This window comes from Furipterus horrens, unplaced genomic scaffold, assembly GCF_987537825.1.
Source record: "Furipterus horrens unplaced genomic scaffold, mFurHor1.1.pri manual_scaffold_4, whole genome shotgun sequence".
In the NCBI taxonomy this organism is placed as follows: Eukaryota; Metazoa; Chordata; class Mammalia; order Chiroptera; family Furipteridae; genus Furipterus; species Furipterus horrens.
In genome coordinates, this window is record NW_028327174.1 from 152,946,868 (window position 1) to 152,970,491 (window position 23,624).

The 23,624-nt window shown below is 42.9% G+C and overlaps 1 protein-coding gene, 1 long non-coding RNA gene and 1 pseudogene across 2 annotated transcripts in view; 2 read left to right on the forward strand and 1 right to left on the reverse strand.

Annotated features, from left to right (window-relative positions):
- The window catches only part of SMARCA2 (SWI/SNF related BAF chromatin remodeling complex subunit ATPase 2), a 156,642-nt gene extending 147,382 nt beyond the window's left edge, over positions 1-9,260 (reverse strand). Inside the window, exon 1 of the mRNA XM_090275209.1 lies at positions 9,146-9,260. The gene's annotated coding sequence lies outside the window, so the exon portion shown is untranslated. The remainder of the gene's footprint in view (positions 1-9,145) is intronic.
- A 203-nt stretch (positions 9,261-9,463) lies between these two features.
- On the forward strand, positions 9,464-16,651 carry LOC150013093 (uncharacterized). The gene is made up of 5 exons (XR_016510800.1): positions 9,464-9,587; positions 11,939-12,138; positions 13,319-13,400; positions 15,447-15,724; positions 15,986-16,651. It is a non-coding gene; the product is annotated as an uncharacterized LOC150013093 (long non-coding RNA).
- A 5,417-nt stretch (positions 16,652-22,068) lies between these two features.
- On the forward strand, positions 22,069-22,969 carry LOC150013094 (large ribosomal subunit protein eL6 pseudogene; annotated as a pseudogene).
- Positions 22,970-23,624: the final 655 nt, after the last annotated feature.

Sequence of the window (23,624 nt, forward strand, 5' to 3'; positions counted from 1 at the left end):
GCACCAGTGTGGAGAGTATGCAACAATGCACAGGAGCCGAGAGCACAGGGTGGAGAAACAAGGATGGAAACAATGGGAGAGAGTTTGCAAGGGTTAGAATTTGGCTGCCATAACATTAATTTACAAGGGACAAAGGGACAGCGAAGTAAAGAGAAGCCCTAGAGGGGATAAGAGGTGGAGACAATGTCAGCAACTAAGGAGGCTAGAGGTGGCTAATCTAAGACCCAGGAGGCCGATTTGACTCATCTATTCCCAACTGTACTGACTCCTCACTGGGCACAAAGCTTGTAGAATGTACAAAATGACCAGAGGGCTTATCCCAAGCCTCTGCAATTCTGATAGGGGAACAGGACTTATCCATAAACAGCAGTGAGAGAGAAGAAAATGGAATATCTTGCAAGACAAGAAAGGATATGACTCAAGTGTCCAACACAGCCACAGGGCAGGAGAGATGACTTGCAGCTTGGAGTACAGAGGAAGGAAAAGGGAGTTAGGGAAGGCATCATGGAGAAGGTAGCATTTCAGCTTGACCTTGACATAAAATCAAACAAATGTTTCCTACAAACTTCTGTTTTCTAGGCACAGGACGAGTTGGAGGAAGCGCCACCATCTTGACTAGGCAACACCTCCTAAATATTTGGTAACTTTTTCCACCATAGATAATAAGGATGACAAAAAGTCTTCCATCTCTAGGAGATATTTATCTGCAGGATCTAGAGAAAGACTTGGGGTACAGGCCAAAGGTGGAATATTACGATGTAGAACTAAAAATTAGGTCCAGTTCACGTCCCTAAGAACAACCCAGTCTTTTTCAAGTTTCCTGGCTGTAGAACAGGAGGCTTAGGAGATAGTAAAGATAAGAGTTTAAAGGAAAAAAAAAAAAAAGAATTCTTTTTGTCTGTTTGCTGATTCAGAAGGTCTCTCCAGATCTGAAGGGCTTCTTGTCTTCTATGTAGCTTTCTCTATAAATGAATTGATAACACCCCAACAAGAAGCAGCAACATCTCTAGAACTGGGACAGAACACTGTAATCCTAATGGGGGAGCAGAGGGTGGGGTAAAGAGAACAGCAATGAAGATAAAGGAAATCAATCTGCCAGACGTTTCTCTTTTTGAGGCCAAGGTCCTGGGGATAGGTGTGAGGCAGCACCAAAGCCCTTGCGCTTGCTGGTCTGTGACATGCAGCTTTAACCAGGACACAATGTGGTCTGTGCCACGGATAAACACCACACCGGCCTTAGGTTAACATTACACATTGCTGAACCAAAATTCTAGAAGAGCACGCAAGACATTTTTTCTGTGGTTATTCCTATCAGTTTACCATTCAAAGTCAAACATATTTTTAAAAAGTGGGTGATTGAAAGTTTGTCATGTTTGTGCTTCTGTGAATGCTTCATCCCTGAATCAAGGAAATATATTGAGCTGTAAGCTGCTGTCTTCACTTTAAATAAACTTGCCTTGGGACTGTCCTTGCCCGGAGTCATACCTGGTGAAGGCTCTAAAGCAGCTCTGTGCAAGACGGAAGATGACAACACACTGCAGAGGCTAATTAGTGCCCCGCGATTCCCAGGCACAGCCTCACAGAACCTAGCTCTTAATGTTATCACCCTGGATACCTTCTCCCAAGAATCTACCTGTGATGCAGTTTGATGACCTCCACAGTGAGGACAGCCAATGTCTCCACAAAGGAAAAAATCATTTTAAAGGGGTGCTCACAAGGAACCCCAAAGTACTAGAAAACCCCTCAACAATAAAGCACCTCAGCAGGGCATCCCTCTAACCTAGGACTCACTTCCATTGGCAGTCAGAAAGGTCACCACAGGTAACTAGCACGTCTAAAATTCATTTGAACCCACATTGCTAGGCAGTGAGTCAAAACCAAACCATACCAAACAAACAAAAGCTAGTTTCAAAGCATAACACCCCGTGACGCACTGTGCTGTGTATTTACACGACCACTGTCCTTCCTATGTTCTCCCAGGCCCTTTGCAAGGCCACCTTGTTTGCGATGCTGATAAGAATCAGTGATAGCCGCTTACTTCTCTGTCTGCTAGCATATTATTTACACGTTAAGCATATAAAAGTCTGAAATACATACTTTAAAACTTTTCTTGTTGAGATGGCACATTGTAATTTAGCACTAAATTGTAATTTAGCACTAAAACTCCAACATTATATGCTAACTGACTCCTCCTCTTCTGTGCCAGAAAAGCATTGATATGCCCTGACTTTTGTAATAGCAACAAAAATTCAAGAAGGAACCCTTCAAGTTCTTTGCAATTAAAATAAATAATGGTCATTTATGATGTTTATATACCATTAAGAAAATCACCATGTAGTTCATTTGACCTCTTAGAGTTTCAAGTTCTTCATCTACAAATAAGCACGATAATAGTGGCTACAACCTCAATTTTCATATGAATCAAATAAATATTACATATGACAACACCTGCTGAGTTATCATATAAAAATGTACATTACCCCAAGGATTCTTCTAAAGGCTTCAATACCTATCCTGGCCTTGAATCCACAAGTTGCCAGATTTTTTGTTCATGAATTTCCTTGCTCAAACCTCTGAGACACGCCTCCAATAAGTATTGGATAAAATATTCACACTTTAACCTCGAAGTCAAGTCTTTCTACCATCTTCAACTTTATTTTCTGAAAATGCTCCTCAACTGGAACCTCTTGTCCTGGGCTAACAGGTCAAAAGTGGTATATTAATATTAGTCTTCTCACAGATTCTTCAGGCTCAGTCCCTGTGCTATCAGGACTTTCTCCTGATCCCAGTGGTCACAACCCATGCCCCCCACCTCCCCCCTTTCAGCAGCAACAGTACCCCATGGGCCAGGAGCTCACCCCGCTCTCCCCCTACAGCCCAAGCCCTGTGCACTTTAACATTTGCTATTTGTGTCCAGGTTTAGGTACAGTCTTTAAAACACGTGAGTTTTCAACTGTAAATCATTTATTTTTTACAGAATTATGGACTTTACTTAATAGCATTTTAAACATGTAGGAATGCAGCACAACAGCAAGCTACAAAAAAGGTGCAAGTATTTTCAAAACCATTATGTGCCTGGTTCAAAAGCAGAGCAGGGGGATGGGAAGGGTCTATCCCCATGGACATTCAATTTCCATGCTTGATGACATATAAACCAACATATCCCACCTCTTTTTGGTTAGAGATATTTTTTTTCTACTTAAGTATTTTTAACTCCCTAATTCTGAATTCAATTAAATAAAAGGAGGGGTTATAATTATATTTGACAAATTTTAAAATTTAAATTCATTTCAAGTTTTGTGGACTCCATTCTTCAATTTACAAAAGAGTCAGCCCATATTTAAATTAGGTGAGTTTTTAAAATGTTTCTAAAGCATTAGTGCTTTCATAAAGGTAGATGATATATTGGTATAAAACTGATGCTTAAGTTGATGCTTATATACCAAAAACTAGAAGAGTATTGTTATATTTTTAAAGATTTTAAATCATAGAGGCATACAGCCTGATTATAACTGTCCAAATGTTCTGAAAGTTCTCTATATATGACAAAACATCATAATTCATAGTAGGCTTCAATTATATAATAATGTATTATAAATCTAGAAGTTTGGAAGGGCACTACTTATGTCAACATTTCAAAAACCTGCTTTCCATATGTAAAACATCATCCCAAATGAGTGAATTAATGAATAATGATCTCATAATTAAAATGAAATGTGATTTATATGCAACAATTCAAAGAACCAGCTATTTAGCTCTTGAGTTTTGTCAGCTCTATTACATGTTTTGCTATATCCAGGTATCTTTGACTTATCTTTAAAACTGGTATTACTTATAGGCTCTCTCTAATATATCCTGAATACTTACGAGGATAAATTCTACATTAACATGAGAAAAATAAAGTCATAATAAACAGTAATGAAGTTGCAAAGTTTTCCAAACCCAAACTGCAGGATCCCATTTAACTTGGTGATAGAGACCTTAGGCGAATAAATATGCTATCTTTCACAATGACTCTGGCAGAACTAAGTTTTAGATTCCTGTGTTTCCTATAAGTCACAATTTTCTGTGTAAAAAAAATAAGTAAATAAACACCACAAGCCTTTTTAAATAATCTACCAAATAACTTACTACCATCTATCTGTATTTTCTATTCTCAACTACTTATGAAATGATCCATGACTTCACTAACTGGTTAAAGATTAAGTTTTCATAATTCAAACTCTTGTAAAGATGACTGAAAATTCAGCATCCTCTTTTGGTCAAAAACAATCTACAGAACACATTTAGAGAAACGGGGCAAATCAGAAAATAATTCTTTTACATTAAAAAAAAAAAGTGACAAGAAAAATCAGAAGTAGGTTCCAAATGTGGCTTTTTACATTAGGGAAATTTTCTCATTTGTTCACTGAAAGTACTGGAGAAATGTGATTCATTTACAGAGCGCTATCTAAGACCACCCATGTTAAGCAACAAACTGTTCATGACTTCCCTTAAAATTATCTGGACCAGAAACAGTGAGAATCAAAACTTCTGGTGGTTAATGCAGGTCCTACCAACACATCTTCGATACGCTAGTGCTGAGAAACAGCCCTTCGCATTATGTTTGTGATAATTCAGTTGTTCTCATGGCAGCACATCCAGATGTCGTAAGTAGTGATTTATTATTTCTCTGGAGTATCAAAAAGCTGCTGACCTAGGAGAGTTTGACAAACAAAGGCCTTGTTTACAAAAGAAGACTTCTAAAGGAAAAAAAAAGCATGAAACACTGGAGGACAGCACCACTTTTATAATTTATGAAAGTTTTCTCTCTTATGGTCTTGCTCGAATACATAATAAGCTTTCAAAATGAAATGTCAAAGTGTTACAGTAATATAAGGGATATCCCAATTATCTCCTAGAAAAGAATGGGATGTGCTTTCATACTGGTCAGTAAAATGACTTACTTCATTAAACTTAATGAAAGGAAAAAAGTTTTAAATAATTATTTGCCAAATTGGCCTTATCCTCTAGTTATACTGTCAGAAATATTTTAAAAGAATTCAAGCAGTAACAATATAATACAAGCAGAGGCACCTTTTTTTAAGTTAAAAAAAATTTTTTTTATCAATTCTAAGCCTCAGGTATTGGTCAAAGCACTTTTCAAGAAACTTGACGAGCAATGCTCAGAAAACCACTTTAAAAACGAACAAAAGAAAAGATCTAAGGCTGCTTTGAACATACTCTTGTGGTGAATATTTTCTGTGAAACACCACAGTGCAGCTAGACTCGAGCTGGGATGTAACTGATGTAACTCATAAGAGAAAGGCCGCATTGAAGGAAGCACTCCCTCACCTCTGCCAATTCTTCAAGGGTTCTGATACCCCAAACTCCTAATTTATTTTACAATATTCTTTGCCACTATAGCATCTCTCTTTTTAATACCTTCCAACAAGAGAGATGGACTTCAGTCTAGAGGTTTGAGTTTTGTTCCTCAGTCTATTTCAATAAATATCATTTGTACCTAATAGGTATCTGCAAATCCCTTCTTTCCAGTAGCAAACATTTGAGTTGTCAGCAAGCTTTAAAAAAGAGAAAATTCTAAAATAAAAGGGCAATTAGATTCCTAAAAGTGTGTCTCAATTTGCATAACAATGCACAATCTGAATTCAAACCTGACACACCTCTTAACACTTTCCCACTGTGCTAGCAGTATGCTTGGAAGCCTCCCAAGTCTAGGGTGGGCAAACAAGCCTTGGGTAGTGGTCCCCCAAATAACTGGTGGAAAATATTACTGAAAACATCTGAATGTGCATATGTAAGTATATACACACACAACCCTGGGCATGGCTTTTATTTTAGTACAACTCTCAGTGGTTTCTGAGTCTTACTGTTTGGACAGCAATTTTCTTCTTGACATGCAAGCGACAATCTTTCTGCTCATACAGCATTCTGTTTCTACAAGCATGACACAACCAGATGCAAATAAATAAGTCCTCTGAAATGGAAGTTTAAATTTTAGCTCTGCTATTGGTAACGCAGATACGTGAAAAATAGTCACTCAGTGCAGTAGAAAAATGTGTATCCCTTAATGTCTTCTTCATCCCCTAACATGGCACACTTAGGAATACAACCTAAATAATGACCATGATGACAGCTTTCCATCAAATACTAACCCTGGTTGCTTTGCTTTTTCAAAAGCAACAACATCCCCCAGGTTAGAGGGGAAGGAAAAAAGGCCACAACCATGTAAAACTCTCCCAAAAGTTATATAAACAAAGGAGGGGAGAAGCTCATGGGCTTTGCACCCCTGTGCTAATAAAATTACATAACAACCGATGCAGACACTAAAGAAGGAATGGATTCTGTGTAACACCCCCACTTCCCTCACTCCTGAGCCTGTCTCCTTCTTTTTAAAAATCCAAATGCCTGGCAAGACCAAGTGGACTACTCTGAAAATTTATTTTATTGCTGTCATAAATCCTACTAGAGCTGGAGGCACGTTTAGGCCCGAAGTTTGAATGTGCAACAACCCCAGGGTGCAGAGACTCTACTCCTGGGACCACAGGAGAAAGAACTGACATTCGACAACAGCCAGCGAGGCCTTCCCCTGCCCCTTCACGATGCCTCCCGCTGGAAAGTTTTCCACAGGATCGATCCGAGGGCAAGGAGCCCATTTCCCTCACGCCTGCCTGACTTTGCAGGAAAAGCGAGCAGGGAGACCAAAGGGAGCGGGCAGGAAAAGTGCTGTAAAGATCCGCAAACAGAGGGGGGCGGCGGCAGCGGTGAGAAAAGCTGCTTACCTGGGGGACTCGGAACAAAAAGGGGAGCTGAGCTTGCAGAGTCTGCTGCGGCGGTGCGTCCAGGAGCCGGTCTCCGCGCCGGAGCCCTAGGCCCGCACCGGAGCCCGCGGCGTGGCCCCGGCTGCCGCTTTCCCCCTCGCGCGCGTCATGTCACTGCGATCAAACATGTCTGTGTGCGCTTCGCTGCTGTGACTTCCTGATTCTCTGCCGCTCGCGCACACTCACACTCACTGCCACACGCACGAGCCACGCCAACCAACCCCCGCCAGCAACCCTTGCCTGTCCGCCCTGGGCCTCCCGGGGAGGGCGCAGGCAGGAGCGTCTGCCCGTGCCGCTGCTCGCGACGCACTGGCCCCAGTGCGCACAACACACACTCACGCGCAGACACACTCGCACCGGCCCGGGGGTGAGGAGACGCGAGCCACCGGAGCTCGCCACCCTCTCTACTCCCTCACCCTACTTAGTCACCCTGCCAAACTTTTTTTTTTTCCCTTGCCTGATCCCTGTCCAACTTCCCTCCACCCCCAACCCCCTCCTTCCCCCGCAGCAGTCCGGCCAGCCGAGAGCTCACCAAGATCGGCCGCAAACTGCAACCCGGATAAAAATAATAATGCAATCCAGGCGGCGGGGGCGGGGGTGAGCCGCAGACACTGGTAGGAGGCGATTTTCCCGCGTGTACCGGAAACCGGCCCTAGTGCCCAGACCTGGGTACGGGTGTCTCCTCGCCTCCGAACTACTGTGTCCAACCCCGCACCGTGCAACTGCGCCCAGGGTGCGAGGCCTGGTATGGGGCACCTGGGGCACCCGACTAGGAGTGCGCCCCGCAGCCGGAGGGCGGCTAGGGGCTGGCGCTCCGGACCGGTTATTTGGGGAAGTGCATCGCGACACCTTTGCAGATGGCATGGCCGTGTTTTGCAACGCAAACAAGAGGAGGGAAGACTGCCGGATGGAGGGGGAGAGCAGAGGAAGGGGTAAACCAGGTTGGGATGGGAATAAAACAACTCGAAAGCAGGGAAGAGAAAGATGGGGTACGTATTATCATTGCGAGAAGGCTTCCACTGAGTCTCCCCACCTCCCTCCCTCACCAAGCCCCCATTCCCTCTTCTCCACAACTCCCCCAACCCCCGCCCGCAGCCCTGCTTCTCCAGCAAACGCCACCCGCTGCTGCCTGGGTGCGCGCGGGTCCTGTTTGTCACTAGCCGAGAGGATTATCCGGATCATGGCCTCCCGGCCCGCAGCCACGAAGGCTCTCCCTGGCCCCAGAGCGCCCCTAGCACTCGGAAGGTTGCGGGCGACCTACGCCCACGGTTCCCTAAGCTCAAGATAGGGGAAGATGCAAAGCAAAGAGACAAACCCGGAGAGGGGGAGGGCAGGGTAACTGAGCCCAGCGGGCACCTCTGACCTTCTATGGTGCCTCCTCCCTCCCTCCCAGCAGTGCAGCCCTGGCCGGACACCCTGAACTTCACCCGAGCCCACGCAGTCACCAGGTACTTGGGGCAGGGACACCCTTAAGAGCCCTGGGCGCAGTCCTTTTCCCTAAAGGCCTGCCTACCGGTCAGCATCTCTATCCTCACCCTAGGGAAAGCGCACAGTGGAGGTGACACCTCCAATCCAGCACGCACCGGCCCCGCGGCGGCGGCAGCCGCTTCCTCGGCTCCCCTGTTCAGGCTTCTACCGTCGCAATCCGCTCTGGTCTCCGCAGCCAGAGCCCTTTAGTCAAGTCCCCGGGAAGCGAGTGGCAGCGGCGTTCCTTGGCGCCTCGCCGCCAGCCCAGGCTCCTTGCCTTTCTCTCCAGCTCCACTTCCAACTCTTCCGGGGAGGACTGCTCGGGATGAATTGTCCGTTTCCATCCTCCTTCCCAATCCTCTAGCCTCCACCCCCCACCCCCCCCATTACATCGCCCCCCCCCCAAGATTTTAAGGGAATGGGGAGAGGGTGTTGCAACCTTGCCAACTGGATGCGTTGCAACCTTGAGTTGGCAGCGCATCGCAAACCCAGGGTCAAGGCTGTGGTTTGTTGGGATCCCCCCTCCTTGCCTCTTTTAAGTAGTAATTATTACTGTTATTATTAGAGCAGCAAGGTTCGGTTGAAACTTTCCCGTTTCTTCCACCGCTGCCTCGGGTTCTGTCGTTAGAGCATTCCACCTGAGGCCCACGGGAAGGAGGCGGGCTTTTTTTTGCTGTTGTGGCGGTTGGCCCACCTGTTTGTTTTGGTCTCCATGCATGCACAATAAATAATAATTAGGATAATAATGAATAATCCCCGGTGAAGGCTGCGCGGTGCCAGAGGGGTTCGTGCGGCGACTGCAACCGGGAGGCCCGAGGGAGGGGAAAGAGGAGAAAGGAGTTGTAAGTTATATTTACCTTGCTCGCGAGGAGTGTGCTGGCTGGATCTCTTCCCTCTCTGAGTCACCCGGAGTACAGAAACAGAGGGAGAGAGGACTAGATTATGAATATGACTTCATTGATGACAGCCATCCCCTCCTCTTCCTAAACTCGGGCTCCGCCCCGCGTCCCACCCTCGTCGCCTCCGCGGGCGCCGGAAGAAGCTCCGCAGTTGGCCCCGTGCGCCGCTCCTCCCTGCCGGCCCCGGCGTGGGTTGGCGGGAAGCTCCTGTCACTCGACCGGCTCAGCGACTCCGGGAGCTGGGGGGATGTGGGGGGAGGAGGGGGAGGTGTGCAAGAATGTGGACGGAGACAGCTCTACTGTATGCGTGGATCCGTGTGTCTGCAAGGCGCCGACTCTTGGGCCGCGTTTGTGCCTGGAGCAGAGAAACTGCGCAGGACGCGGAAAGCCCCAAGCCTTGGTAGAGTTGGGCACCCGTTACCTCTCTAGGCAGTCCTCTTCCAGGGGCGCTGCCGGGCACCCCCCGGAGGTTGGGGAAGCGGAGGAGGCAAAGCGAAAGGGAGGGCGGCTGTAGTAATAGCGTGTAGTAGTTTGGGGTTCTGTAGAGAAGGTGCTGGAATTGAACTGTGCCTCTGCCTGCCAGAGCGAGCCTGCAGAGGAAAAGGGAGGGGACAGGGGAAGGGCTCCGAGCGGCACCAACGCTGTTTGTGGCACAGTGTTGACCGTGAAAACAAAAAACTGGCATTGTCTTGCTGGCTGAAACTTTTTATCGCCCCCCCCCCCACCCCGACCGCTCTCCATGCAAGGCTGTAATTATAAATCTGCCCCCTTTTCTCCCCCGCAAAAAAGGGAGGCGGGCACAAAGAACATTCCTGCCAAATCTGCCTCTTTTCTAAAGGACTGCAAGCTTCCAAATGCCAACGGGGGAGAACAGCTGAGAGGATGAACACCTTATAAATAAATAAATCCGTCCTAACCCTTCTGTTTACTTTTTGGACCAGACACAGCACTTTGACCTTCCTTCACCTGTCATCTTCAGTAGGATACATACAAAAAAATATATATATATATATTGGAAAAACAACCTCGTGGGGGTGGGGGCGGGGCGGGTGGGTTGAGGGAAGTTGAAGCATGGAATCTGTTTTTGATTTAAGTAGGGGACTATATCTCTTTTTCTCTACAAACCATAGAATCTTCTCTCCCACCCCACAGTTAACACCAATTAAGGCTACAAACAGTAAACTCGCATTTTGCGGTTTTGAGACCTCTTGTTCCAATTTTCCTTGTAATACAGTATTTTGGCGGGAGGAATAGGTCAGTTTTTGCTGAGACAATTCTATTTTTAGTTTTATGAGGTGTGAAAGAATGTTAGATTTTAAATCAGGGCCTATTACTTTAGAGACTCAGATTAATTTAGGTGCTTAACTGTTCCTATATAATAGTGTTATGAAAAGTATGATTTATCCCTTATTTTGTAATATAATGGCTTAAATTAGTCATTCAAAGTGCACTGTGACTACTCAGTTGAGGGTTTTTTTCCCCCTAGAGTAAAATCCTATTTCAAGACCATTTCACTGTTGCAAAATCAAGTCTATTTGAGGAATCGGGTCTGAAATGCACTTCCAGGATGTTTTAAACTATGCACTGGATTCACTGAAGACACCAAGCAATGGAAAGAGCACCAAATGCTGCATGTGGTCATTAAGTGGGGAGGATTGTTTACATTGCTGGTCCACTGCTGGCAGAAGTGGAGTCTGCAAGGGCACCATTTTCAGGTGGCTGAGAGTGTCACTGATCACCCACCCTGTCCTCTTCAAAGGCCTTGTTACTTGCTTGTCAACTTTACCTTCATAATTTTCTGTCATCCCAAAGTGAATCTCAAGACAAGAAAGGATAACGCATCTAAGAGAAAGAGAATATAGTATGCCCTGAAGAATCTTTCATAAGAACTTTTTTTTTTCTGCCTGAGGATATGCCAGTATAACTGCTAATGGGGAGAAATACAGCCAGAAATCTTAAATAAAATTAGCAGTGTGGTTCAAGTATAACTTCTAACTGCCTAATGAACTGCAACTAAAAATATAGCCAGATAGTCTGTTTGTCTATAAAAGTACTTTAACCTAATGGCAAAACTTATTACAATAGGTAATATTAGGTTTTAATTTGAGGAGCCTAATTTTTTCCCTGGCATGCCAACCTCACATGCCATTTTTCAGAAATTGATGACTTTTCCATTATTTCCTCATGAATAAATGCCCTTTATCTCTTTAAGATTCTACTCTACTTGCCACGCCAAATTTCAAAAAGAGAACAATCATCTTAGTAAGACACTGGAAGAAGAGATTGGCCATTTTTCTGGCATTTTGTCAGAGGGAAAGTAAAAAAGAACACATTCCCTTTGTTATGTGTATATCTTCTTCAGTAAATATAAAATTTTGATGCAGTACCTGGACGGATGAGTATCCATGCATTATATGCACAACAGTGGGAATTGAAAAATAAAATCTATCATTGGGAGCAGAGATTAAATAGATATTCCATCTCCTTCTCCCTTCACATTGGTCTAAGAAAGCAGCACCTTCTCACTTCAGGTCTTTCCTCTGAAGAATTGTCTTGTTCGTAGCTTGCACTGCAGCAAGTATGAATTTTATAAAATAAGACCTATGCTCAGGAGAAATGAAAAGGCAGCACCATTCACTTGGTACAAGAAGAAGATTGTAGTACGTATAGCATGAGCTTCATCTCTGAGGTAAAGCAAAATTTAACAATTGATGTTAAGGAGAAAAATGATGGGGTTCTTTTGTTTTGCAGAAAATCACATAAAAGCCAATATAATGGGAGGCTAAAAGGACTCTGGAAGGCTGCACAGGATGTTATATTCACATGAAGCTTTTCCTTTAGGACTTTGATGAGTCATAATGTGTTCTCTGAACTTGCTTTTATATTTTTAATTTGGCATCAAGGGACAGAAGACACCTTTTCATGTGTGTATGGTCACATTCACTCGTCATGTAAGTCTTCCATGGTTGACATTCTGTATAGAGTAGATATTGGGTTTGAAAATTGATATCTAGTTACAACTCCCTCATAAAGAAAATGACCATGCACAAAGTTAGGAAGTTCCTCGTCCATGAGACAAACTATTAATGCTAACTGAAATGTTGCCTAGCTTCAAACAGGGGCAGCTAAGACCATTTATGGAATGAGTAATTTCATTTGCAGTAAATGGAAACTAACCTTTGACAAAGTGAATCGGCCAACATTTAATTTAGTGAAGAGTTCAGAATTAGCAAGCAAATTTATTGCAGAAATAAACACTCCTGTCTTTCCTTTCTCCAATCACCAATCTCAGTAGATTTTGTTTCTCCACAATCATTCCTCCAAAATACCACCCCAATTCTCTTTGTGATCCTATTACTCTAGCTTAAAATCCTTCATCTATTCCCATTCCATTGTACGATAAATTTAAGATTCCTTAGCAAGTCCTCCAAGACTGCGTGTGGACAAATCTCTTCCAAACTTGTTGAGATTCCCCAAATGCCTGAGCTCCAAAAACCTGTTTTTCCTGCTGCTTCCCAAGGCACCATATTGGATATACTTTCCTCTGACTGAAACACCAGCTCCCAACACACATCCCCCAAGACTCAGCTATGGCCCCGCATCCTTCCAGTGGCCCTCCTTGCCCTTGCCAGGCAGAGGAAGCCACTTATCCTACTCTGCTCCCATAGCAACCAGTGTGTATGGCCATTATAGCACTTATCACTCTGATGTGTTTACTTGGCATCCTCCAGTAGATGGTTGGTGCCTGGAGGGTGTACAGCAAGTTCAATTCATCTTTGAAACCTCAGCAATTAGCTGGATGCCTAGCACATTGTACAGTAGTTCCCCCTCTTATCCATGGTTTTGCTTCTTGTGGTTTCAGTTACCTGTGGTCCCCTGGTCCAAAAACACTAAATAAAAAATTCCAGAAACAAAAAATTCATAAGTTTAAAATTGCACACCATTCTGAGTAGTGCAATGAAACCTCAAACAGGCCTGCTGTGTCCCTCCTGGGACATGAATCATCCCTTTGCCCAGTGTTTCCATATTGTATGCACTCCTCAATAGTCACTTAGTAGCTTTCTAGATTATCAGATGGGCCATTTTCATAATGCAGTGCTCGTTTCAAATAACCTTTATTTTACTTAATAGTGGCCCCAAAGCACAAGAATAGTAATCCAGCAATTTGGATATGTCAAAGAGAAGCCATAAACAGCTCCCTTTAAGGAAAGAGGTATGTATATATAGAAAAAACTTATATAGGATTTGGTATTATCTGTGGTTTTAGTCATCTACTAGGGGTCTTGGAATGCATCCCCATGGGTAAGGGGAAGCTACTGCATATTGTTAAAGAAAAACAACCTTGTTGAATGAAAGGGTGAGAGAGATATAGCAAAACTATCTGACGGGATCTGCAGGTCTTCACTCTTAGTAATTATGATGTTAATGAACAAGAGTAAGTGTTCTGAATCTTTATGTTATTTTCCTAGCTGAAAAGGCTGATACGCTTTTTGTTTTTGTTTGGTTTGGTTTTGTTCTGTTTTATTTTGGTGGGGCGTGGAAGAGGTGGGAGGTGAGAAGTTACATCTCTTGCAATCACATAAAAAGCATTGAGAGGAGGTTTTGTTTGTTTGGATTTTAAATTTGTCTCAGAGTAACATGAGTGTGTACATGGCAATTGTGTAATAGAGCAGTAATTCTAATAGCAGCTTCTGTGCATTTATTTTTAAATCATCTGTCAGAATTCCTGCAGAAACCTTTACATGTGTCATTTAATTCACCTAATGCTCTGAGATATGGAATATTATTCCCATTTTACAGAGGAGGAAGCTAAGAGGCAGCAAGTAATTTGCCTAGGGCAGGGGTCTCCAAAGTGGAGTGGGCAAGATAATTCATTGTGATGTGGGAAGAATGTTAGAAGTTCTATTTCCTTTTCCTTTAATGATAAAAAAAATGTAATTATGACCAAAAAAAAAAAAAAAAAACCAAAAACCAACTTTAACTGTTTATTATACTCATTTATCTTACCACCTCTCATGGTCACAAATAAACTGGTCATGTACCTAGAATTGTATCTGAGGAAAATGTACAGAAAAGAAGGGCCACTGGCAGAGGATGACTATAGCATCCCCTCTGGTTATTTCATGGTCAAGACATTGCCTGAAGTTTACCATGTCCACAGATTATGTAGTTGGTTTCAACCAACCAACCCTCTTGTTTGGAAAAGAAGTGATTTTAAAGATTCCTTCAAAGAAATCGAAGATAGAGCTAAATCCGATAATGCAAAGCACAGGTGAAAATCAAAATCAAATCTTCCACTTTAATCCCTAAGAGTTTTTTACAAGCCATATTGAGAAGTGAAAGCAGACAGTCTAATTAGATCTGACAAGAAATAGGTCAAAAACATTCACAATTATTCAAGGCTACTTGAAATTTGAATTTACATTAACTATCATTAATGATGAATTCTGACCTAAGCATATAGTGTGTCTTGAAATATTAGTTACTGGTAGTATGATACCATCTCACTGCCTACGTCCCTACTCCAAGAGTCTCCTCAGACAATAGTAGTGTCTTTACTTCCTGACAAGAGCAGTGACCTCACTACACTGAGCAGTGACCTCACTTCCTGATGATAGAGCCCAGCAGAAGTTGGAACCCTGGTAAACAAGCAGCCACATTCTAAAACTGCCCCTACTCAGATCGCCTGGCTAAAGACGTTGACAAAGACATGATGTTTTCCTGCTGTCTGCCCGTGTCCTGAGGCCATGGCCTCAAAATAGGCAGCAGGGACAGTATGTTCCGCCAGGACTCAGCCCAGAGGCCTGTGGCCCTTTTCATGGTGGGACCCAGAGGTAACACAGGGTGGTCCAGGGCAGTTTTGTTCAGGCCAGGCCACCACTCCGATCCCACCCAAGCAGCCCTATGTCGTCCCCCCCCCCCCCCCCCCGTTTATGTCTGTTTGTATGTAAGGGACTTAACATGGGAGGACCTGAATGAGCAGAAACAGGCTAAGAGGAGGTCAGAAGCCAGGTGGGCCCCTCACACTCACACCCCAGGTCAAGGCTGGCTGCGTGAATGTGGAGTGTGGGCGGTACCCTCTGCCCTAGGTTTATCCTGAGCACTGGAGGTGAATCTCTTCTTCCCTGGGTGGCGGTCTGTGCGGGCACAGGTTTGGGCCTAATCCAGGAGAAGAAGGTCCAGTGGGCAGATGCAGCAACAACTAGGGCCGGGCAGGGCCTGAGGCCTCCCGACCTTCTGCCAGTCACTGTCACTGCAGAGTTCAACCCAGGCCATGGAGAGCAGCAGCTAGTCTATGAAGACCCCACCCCATTATCATCAGTGAGGAGCAGGTGCGCCACATCAGAACAGTAGCGACTGTGGCCACCCGGGGACCTGGGAAGCCAGGGCCCATGGGTGGCTGGAGAAGGACATCACTCCCGAAGCCACACAGGCTTCCCAGACAGCTCACAATTTCCAACACCAACCTGGAGCACCGTGCTCATGTTAAATGAACTGGGTTGGAGGACCTGGAGCCTAAGGAGCCAGAGCCCAAGGGTGAGAAGTTGGTGGAGGTGAGGGTGGGATGGGGGTGGAAGCATATGTGAGCTTATGGGGATGTGCAGGTGCCAGACACACAGGGAGCACCCACAGAGACTGGCCAGAAGCAAAGACCAGCCTCAGAGCACCCATGTCCTGGACCCTCTACAGGGAGGACATCCTGGAGTGGTTCCTGGGTTGTGGCCTCCTTTGAAGGCCCTGGCTGTGTTCTATCTTTGGGAGGCACGTAGATGATCCTTTCTCCTCTCCCAACTCCAGCACCAGCCCAGGAGGCAAAGCTGGCTCCTGAGGAGCCAGATGCAGGGACAGACTGGGAGGCCACTGCAGACTTGGAGGGGTATTCCCAGGTTATGCCACATCCTGTAGCCACCCCAGCCACAGCCCTGGAGCCAGGGGACCGACTGTGCAGCATCTCCTGACCTGACGAGGCCCCACCACTCCTGCACGAGGACCCCTCCCTGGAACCTGCCCTGGCTCAGATTCTTCTACTTCTTTCATCCGAAGAATTTGTTTTACCCTCACTTTTTGACCTTTTCCTTTTACTTTATTATTATTGTTTCTCTTTTCTCCATGACATGATTCAGTATTTCATCTTTTTATTTTTATTGTTTGGGGGTTTTATTTTTTCTTCTTTTTTCTTTCTCTTTTTATCCTGCATTTTCCCATGGTGTGATTTATTTTAAGTAGTAAATGAAAGTTATTCTTTACATTTTAATCTGTGCCATTCCTGAGCATGACATACATTCATGATGCTGTGTAAGCATCACCCCGTTTAGTAGCAGGATGTTCTATCACCCTAGGAAGAAACCCTGTGCCCGAAGTACTCATTCCCCACTCCTCTTGCCCCTGGCCACCACCCCTGATCTGCTTTCTGTCTCTGCTCCTTTGCCTATTCTGGATGTTTCCTATAAATTAAATCCTAAGTCAGTGCTTTTGTGTGTCTGCTCAAATATTTTCCTTTGTTTTTTATCTGAAATCACATTTTTGATACTTGAAAGAAAAATTCCCAGAAAGATTAGAGATCAAATGTAAAAAAAAAAAGCCCTTTCAGTTAAGTATGTGCATAAGCTCAGGGTAGAGACCTCTGTGCTAAGTGTGACCCCAGGGCCAGAAGCTGGTCAGGCAACTGCTGGCTTTTGATGTGCCCAAAACAAAAATGGGAATAATGTAGAAATCTGGAAAGACAAACCACAAGCTGGAAAGTATTCTTCACAACTCAAGGCCAGAGAAAGGTTTAACATTCCTGTGGTACAGAAAACTCTCGAAAATTGATGTTTTCTAAAGAGACAGAGGGCAGACGCATGCACTTCCAATGAGAGGGAATATAATGTACACATCTCTACATATGAGAGATGCCCGACCTCTGCAATGGGGACACACACACTGTAAACACTGGGGAGAAAGCCCTGTCACCATCAGACTGGCAGGCACCCAGCTCTGGGGACAAAGTGACGAAGCAGAAGCCCCAACAGGTCCCATGGAGAGAAAGGGGAAAGGCCCCTCTTCTGGGAGAACAGTGTGCAGGACCCGTCCAAGACCCACAGGTGGTCACCTTCACCTGGCAGTGCTCATCCTAGGAGGTCACCCGTCAGAAATTCTTGCACAATTGTTCAAAGACATATTTTTGAGACTACCCATGAAAGCACTGATGAAATAGCCAAGAATTAGAAAAAACACTCATGTCCATGGAGAGGGATGGGATCACCCCATCCTGGTCCACATGGAGGAGGGAAGCTGAGCAGCTGCTAATGTGGGTGCAGAGTGAGACACGTGGGACAACCATCTGCATCCAAGATCCCACCTCTTAGACCACATGTATGTGATTCCAACAGACAGGCATGCATATGTGAAAATACCATGACAGTGTACATAGAGAACCCTAAAGACCCCACCAAAAACTAGAAGTTCTGATAAGTGAATTCAGTCAAGTAGCAGGATGCAAAATAAATATCAAGAAATCAGTTGCATTTATATCAATGAATAATGAACTCTCAGGGAAACTAAGAAAATAATCCCATTTATAATTGCATAAAAAATAATAAAAGAACTAGGAATAAATTTAACCAAGGACATAAAAGACCAGTACTTGACAAATTATATGACACTATAGAAAGACACTGAAGAAGATACTAATATACATGCTCATGGATAGGAAAACTTAGCATCATTAAAATGTCCATACTACCCAAAGCAATCTATAGATTCACCACAATTCCTATCAAGATACCAATAGCGTATTTACAGAACTAGAGAAAATATTCCAAAAATGTATGTGGAAACAAAAGACCTTGAATAGCAATCTTCAGAAAGGAGAACAAAGTTGGAGGTTTCACACTGCCTGATATCAAACTATACTACAAGGCCGTAGTAATCAAAACAGCATCTTACTGGCATAAGAACTGGTATACAGATCAATGGAACAGACTAGGAAGCCCAAAAATATACTCACACCTTTATAGTTAATTAATATTTTACAAAGAAGGCAAGAACATACAATGAGGTAAAAACAGTCTGTTCAATAAAATGGTGTTGGGAATATTAGACAGATACATGCAAAAGAAATGAAACTAGACCATCAACTCACACCATATACAAGAATAAGTTCAAAATAGATTAAAGACTTAAATATGACTCAAAACCATAATGATCTTTAAAAAAATACTTAGGCAGTAAAATCTCAGATATTTCCCATAGCAATATTATTTTCTGATATATATCCTCAGGCAAGGAAACAAAAGAAAAAATAAACAAATAGGACTATATCAAACTAAAAAATTTTTGCACAGTAAATGAAACCATCAACAAAATGAAAAGATAACCCATTGAATGGGAGAACATATCCACCAATACATCTAATAAGGGGTTAATACCCAAAATTTATAAAGAACTTATAAAAGAACGCAACATAAAAAAATCCAATGAAAACGTCCAAAAGATCTAACTAGACTTCTCCAAAGAGGACATACAGATTTAAAAGATGCTCAATGTCACTAATCATCAAAATAATGCAAGTTAAAACCACAATGAGATATCACCTCACATTTGTCAGAATGACTATGATCAATAAGTCAACAAACAATAAGTGCTGGTGAGGATACGGAGAAAGGCGAACCCAGGTGCATTGTTGGTGGGAATGCAGACTGGTGCAGCCACTGTGGAAAACAGTATGGAGTTTCCTCAAAAAGTTAAAAATAGAACTGCCTATGACCCAGTGATTCCACTCTTGGGAATAAATATGAAAAGACCCAAAACACCAATCAAAAGAATTTATGCACCCCTATGTTCATTGCAGCGTTATTTACAATAGCTAAGACTTGAAAGTAGCCCAAGTGCCCATCAGTAGATCTGTGAATAATAAAGCCGTGGTACCTTTACACAACGGAATATACTTGGCTCTAAAAATAAGGAAACCTTATCTTCTGTGATAGCACTGACGGACCTGGAAAGTATTAAGTGAAAAAAGGCAGTCAGAGAAAGACAAATACCACACAATTTCACATATATGTAGAATCTAATGAACAAAGTAAATTAACAAACCTCATAGAAACAGACTCATAGATATAGAGAACAGACTGAGAGCAGTCTAGGGGACAAAAGGTTGGGGGACTGGGTGAAAAAGGTGAAAGTATTTAGCAAAAGAAAAACACAAACACATAAACACAGACAATGATATGGTGATTAGCAGGGGACAGGGAGGTGAGAGGAGGTAGGAGAGCGTAAAGGGGGCATAAATGGTGACAGAAGGAGACCTGGCTTTGCATGGTGAATACATGATACAATATACAGGTGATATATTATAGAATTGTGCACTTGAAACCTATATAATTTTATTAACCATTGTGACCCCAATAAATTCAATAAAGATGAAAACATTTAATAAAATGTCAGGAAGAACTAAATTTCACTCTATCATTTTCATCTCATTCTTTTATAACTTCTATTTTGTGTATTTTCATATTACTATTATACTGAATACATGTATAATGAATAACTATATATAAATTATGTTTTTTTTTAACTGCAAGGGGAATGCAATCAATCAAGTTGGAGATGACTAAATGATGAAGTCAGAATTTTTAACCCAGCTTGATAAAACTCCAGACTCAGAGTGATCTATGTTGCTCATGTAAAAACTGCCCAATAATTTGTCATCAACACAGGGATTTCAGCCATTATGGGACAGGTGAGGGTGGAATATAAATGATCTTTGGAGTATATGAGAATTCCTTGAAACTGTTAGAAATTCTGTGATCATGTTAATGTGCACTTTCTGCAGAGTCCATACATTTCATCAGATTTTCAATAGGCTCTTTCTCCAAGGGGGAAAGAATTTTGGATACAGAGGCATCAGAGCACAAATGATGCAGGGTACTTCTCTGATAAGAAATAAATGTTTTCCGTAACCTTTATAAAACTAACTGTATATTTTATATGTCCAAACATGTCTACCCTTAAAGAAAAACCCTATAGAACTCAATATATCTTTAGAAAATTTGAATGCATTCTAACTGCCCAAAGGAAGGCTTCATTTGTCTCTGGAGGATAATTTTCTTCTGGAGGGTTTTCTCAATAATACTCTATTATATCTAAGTTATTTAGACAAGAAAGAATTTTATAAATTTTATAAATGTTGTCATCAACATGTCTCTGAGGCTTTAACACATTTTTGGGCACTTGTACATTAAGAATCTGAACATGAATTCAGTATTTAAAAATTGTTTTGTCATAAATTGTTCAAATATTTTAACTCTTGTTTGTCAGGGCATTGTAGCTTCTGCCCTTTGATTTGTACCATGTTCCTGGGAACGATAATATGCTTCTGTACCAATGTGACACTGTAGCTCATCTCTAAGCCCCACAACTGAATGCCACAGTAGCAGAATATACTGTATCTATCTCTCACGCCATTTTATTAGATTTGATTGCAGCATTTCACTTTTAGACCACCTTCAACTGTTACTGGACTTATCTTTTCAGTTACTATTTATTGTCTTTTATTTCTGCGTGGCCCTTTTCAGCTTGACTTGCATTTTGTCACCCACCAGATTCTTATTTCAAGTTCAGTACACAGAAATATCTGCTGTTGCCTTATTTTAGTCATTTTTCTATGCTTAAAGTTTTATGAAAATTCAAGAGAAGAGTAGAAAATAATCCAGGAACATATAAAACAAGAAATAACCACTAAAGTTACTTTAGATGACTCTTTAAAGAAATTGAGATAAATAATCTGCTTTTGGAGGGGGAAGGAGAGTCAGTCTCTCCGCAGGTAGGGATTAAATACATACCGCAACAATATGGGTTCACTTTAGTTTTCACCACAGAAAGTGATGAATATATTAAACAAGAATAAGAAGTTTTGGAAAGGGTTGTAAGCACCTGGATTCTGCATGGGGCAAGGTTTAATGCTGGGCAGGAAGCTTTTATCCCCCCCTTCAGATAAACTTAGCTGAACAGTCACTGACTTCAATGAGTACTGAGCATAAAGGAAAAGTCCAGAATTGTGCATAATCAATTGCTTATCTTAACAGAGACATTATGATTCTGTTGGAATTTTACTTTTATGAAGACTATTTGGGGCCTTTTGGTAATAGACTTCCCTTAAATATGGAGGGAAATAAGGGATTTGCTGATAAAGTAAAAGAAGATCATAACATACAACATTTTTTGTTTGTATGTTTGTTTAATCCTTTGGACATAGGGTTTGGGAGTATGTCTGAATCTTAAAGAGGTTTACACTTCACACTTTAGCTACATTTTATTGAGCTACTTTAAAAATATGCCCACCAGTTAGGGGCATTTGTCTTTATATGACATCTCAATTTTATAGTGTGATTTATTTACTGGCATTAATGACTGTAACCACCATTACCCAATATTCTGCAAGTCCTATGGTCTGTATCAATGTTTATTATTTTCTAAGAACTTAAGACCAGAATGGTGAGCTATTATTTGTAATGTTATATAATAAATGACTACTTATCAAGTAAGGAACATAATTAAATAGTAAAAGCAAGACTTAATGATCTAGATAACTATTTAATTCTTTCAAACAGCTTTTAATTGCTGATAACATGGGTGTCTGTGCTGTCACGGGCTATACATCAATACCTCTCTCAGTATGGTCACATTGTAACTTAACAGTCACTGGTTTGGAAAAGACACACCAATCTCAGAACCTCTGTTTCCATGCACTTAAGTAAGCATACTATGCTAGAACACATGGTTGAATGGACTGCCCGTGGCCACCCATCAAGGTTAGAATCTTGGTCTCTTCACTCCCAGTCAGTACACCTTCTACTCTACCACACTGTGTCCCTTAAAAGAAAAAAAAAAAGCTTTCTCCCATCTTGCAAGATGGCGGGTGAAAAACCTGAGAAGCCGGATCCTAAGGAGAAGAAACCCGAAGCCAAGAAGGCCGATGCTGGCAGCAAGGTTAAGAAGGGTGACCCCAAGGCCAAGACGCCTAAGAAGGGGAAGCCGCACTGCAGCCGAAACCCTGTCCTGGTCCGAGGAATTGGCAGGTATTCCTGGTCAGCGATGTATTCCCGAAAGGCCATGTACAAGAGGAAGTACTCAGCAGCCAAATCCAGGATTGAAAAGAAAAAGGAGAAGGTTCTTGCTACTGTCACAAAACCAGTTGGTGGCGACAAGAACGGTGGTACCCGAGTGGTTAAACTTCGCAAAATGCCTCGGTACTGCCCCACCGAAGATGTGCCTTGGAAGCTGCTGAGCCACGGCAAGAAACCCTTCGGTCAGCACGTGAGGAAACTGCGGGCCAGCATCACCCCCGGGACCATTCTCATCGTCCTCACCTGGCGCCACCGGGGCAAGAGGGTGGTTTTCCTGAAGCAGCTGAGCAGTGGCTTGCTACTTGTGACTGGACCTCTGGCCCTTAATCGAGTTCCTCTGCGTAGAACACACCAGAAGTTTGTCATCGCCACCTCCACCAAAATCGATATCAGCGGTGTGAAAATTCCGAAGCACCTCCCTGACGCCTACTTCAAGAAGAAGAAGCTGCGCAAGCCCAGACACCAGGAGGGGGAGATCTTCGACACCGAGAAGGAGAAATATGAGATTACAGAACAGCGCAAGATTGATCAGAAAGCCGTGGACTCCCAAATTCTGCCAAAAATCAAAGCTGTTCCTCAGCAGCAGGGCTACCTCCGCTGTTTGTTCGCTCTCACGAACGGGCTTTATCCTCACAAGATGAAGTTCTGAGCTTTCGAAAAACCCAATTAAATAACTGATCTGTTAAAAAAAAAAAAAAAAAAGTCTCCAAGTTCGTGTTCTTCAGCTCTAGCCATCAATGTCCAACTGAAGAAATGGGCCCAGTACTATTCATTGCACACTATCAAAGTTATTTTCATAGACTTGGCTTTCAAACTGTTTTAACAACTACTCTCAGTATGAAATGTATTACATATCATGACCCAATATACACATACTTAGGTACATAGTGAATTCTATCAGTCCAGGTCCAACCAGGAAAACAGAAGGAGTTTAAGTTAGGGAATTGTTTATGCAGGTGGTGGAAGAGCTACAAAGTCAGATAAGGAACTGAGAGTAACAATAGTAAGAAGTCACTATTACCCCTAACCTGGAGGAACCAAGCAGAATTAAAGAGAATCTAGAGTCATGATCTTCTAGTGAAACTGAAACTATGGTGGTTCTAAGTCAAAGCCAAGGTGGACACACAGCTGTTGTTAGAGATGAAGCTAGAAGCAGAAAGAAATGGGGGAAATACCCTGTTGTCTTCTTCCCCCATGTCCTTCAGTTGCCCTGTCTCTTACCAGTGCCTCTCATGGGCTGACTGCATGTGACACACAAGCCTGGGACTTGCAGCCCACAGGGGTCTGCCCCCGCTTGCCTCACAGGGCCAAGCAGAAGAGGGAGGAGT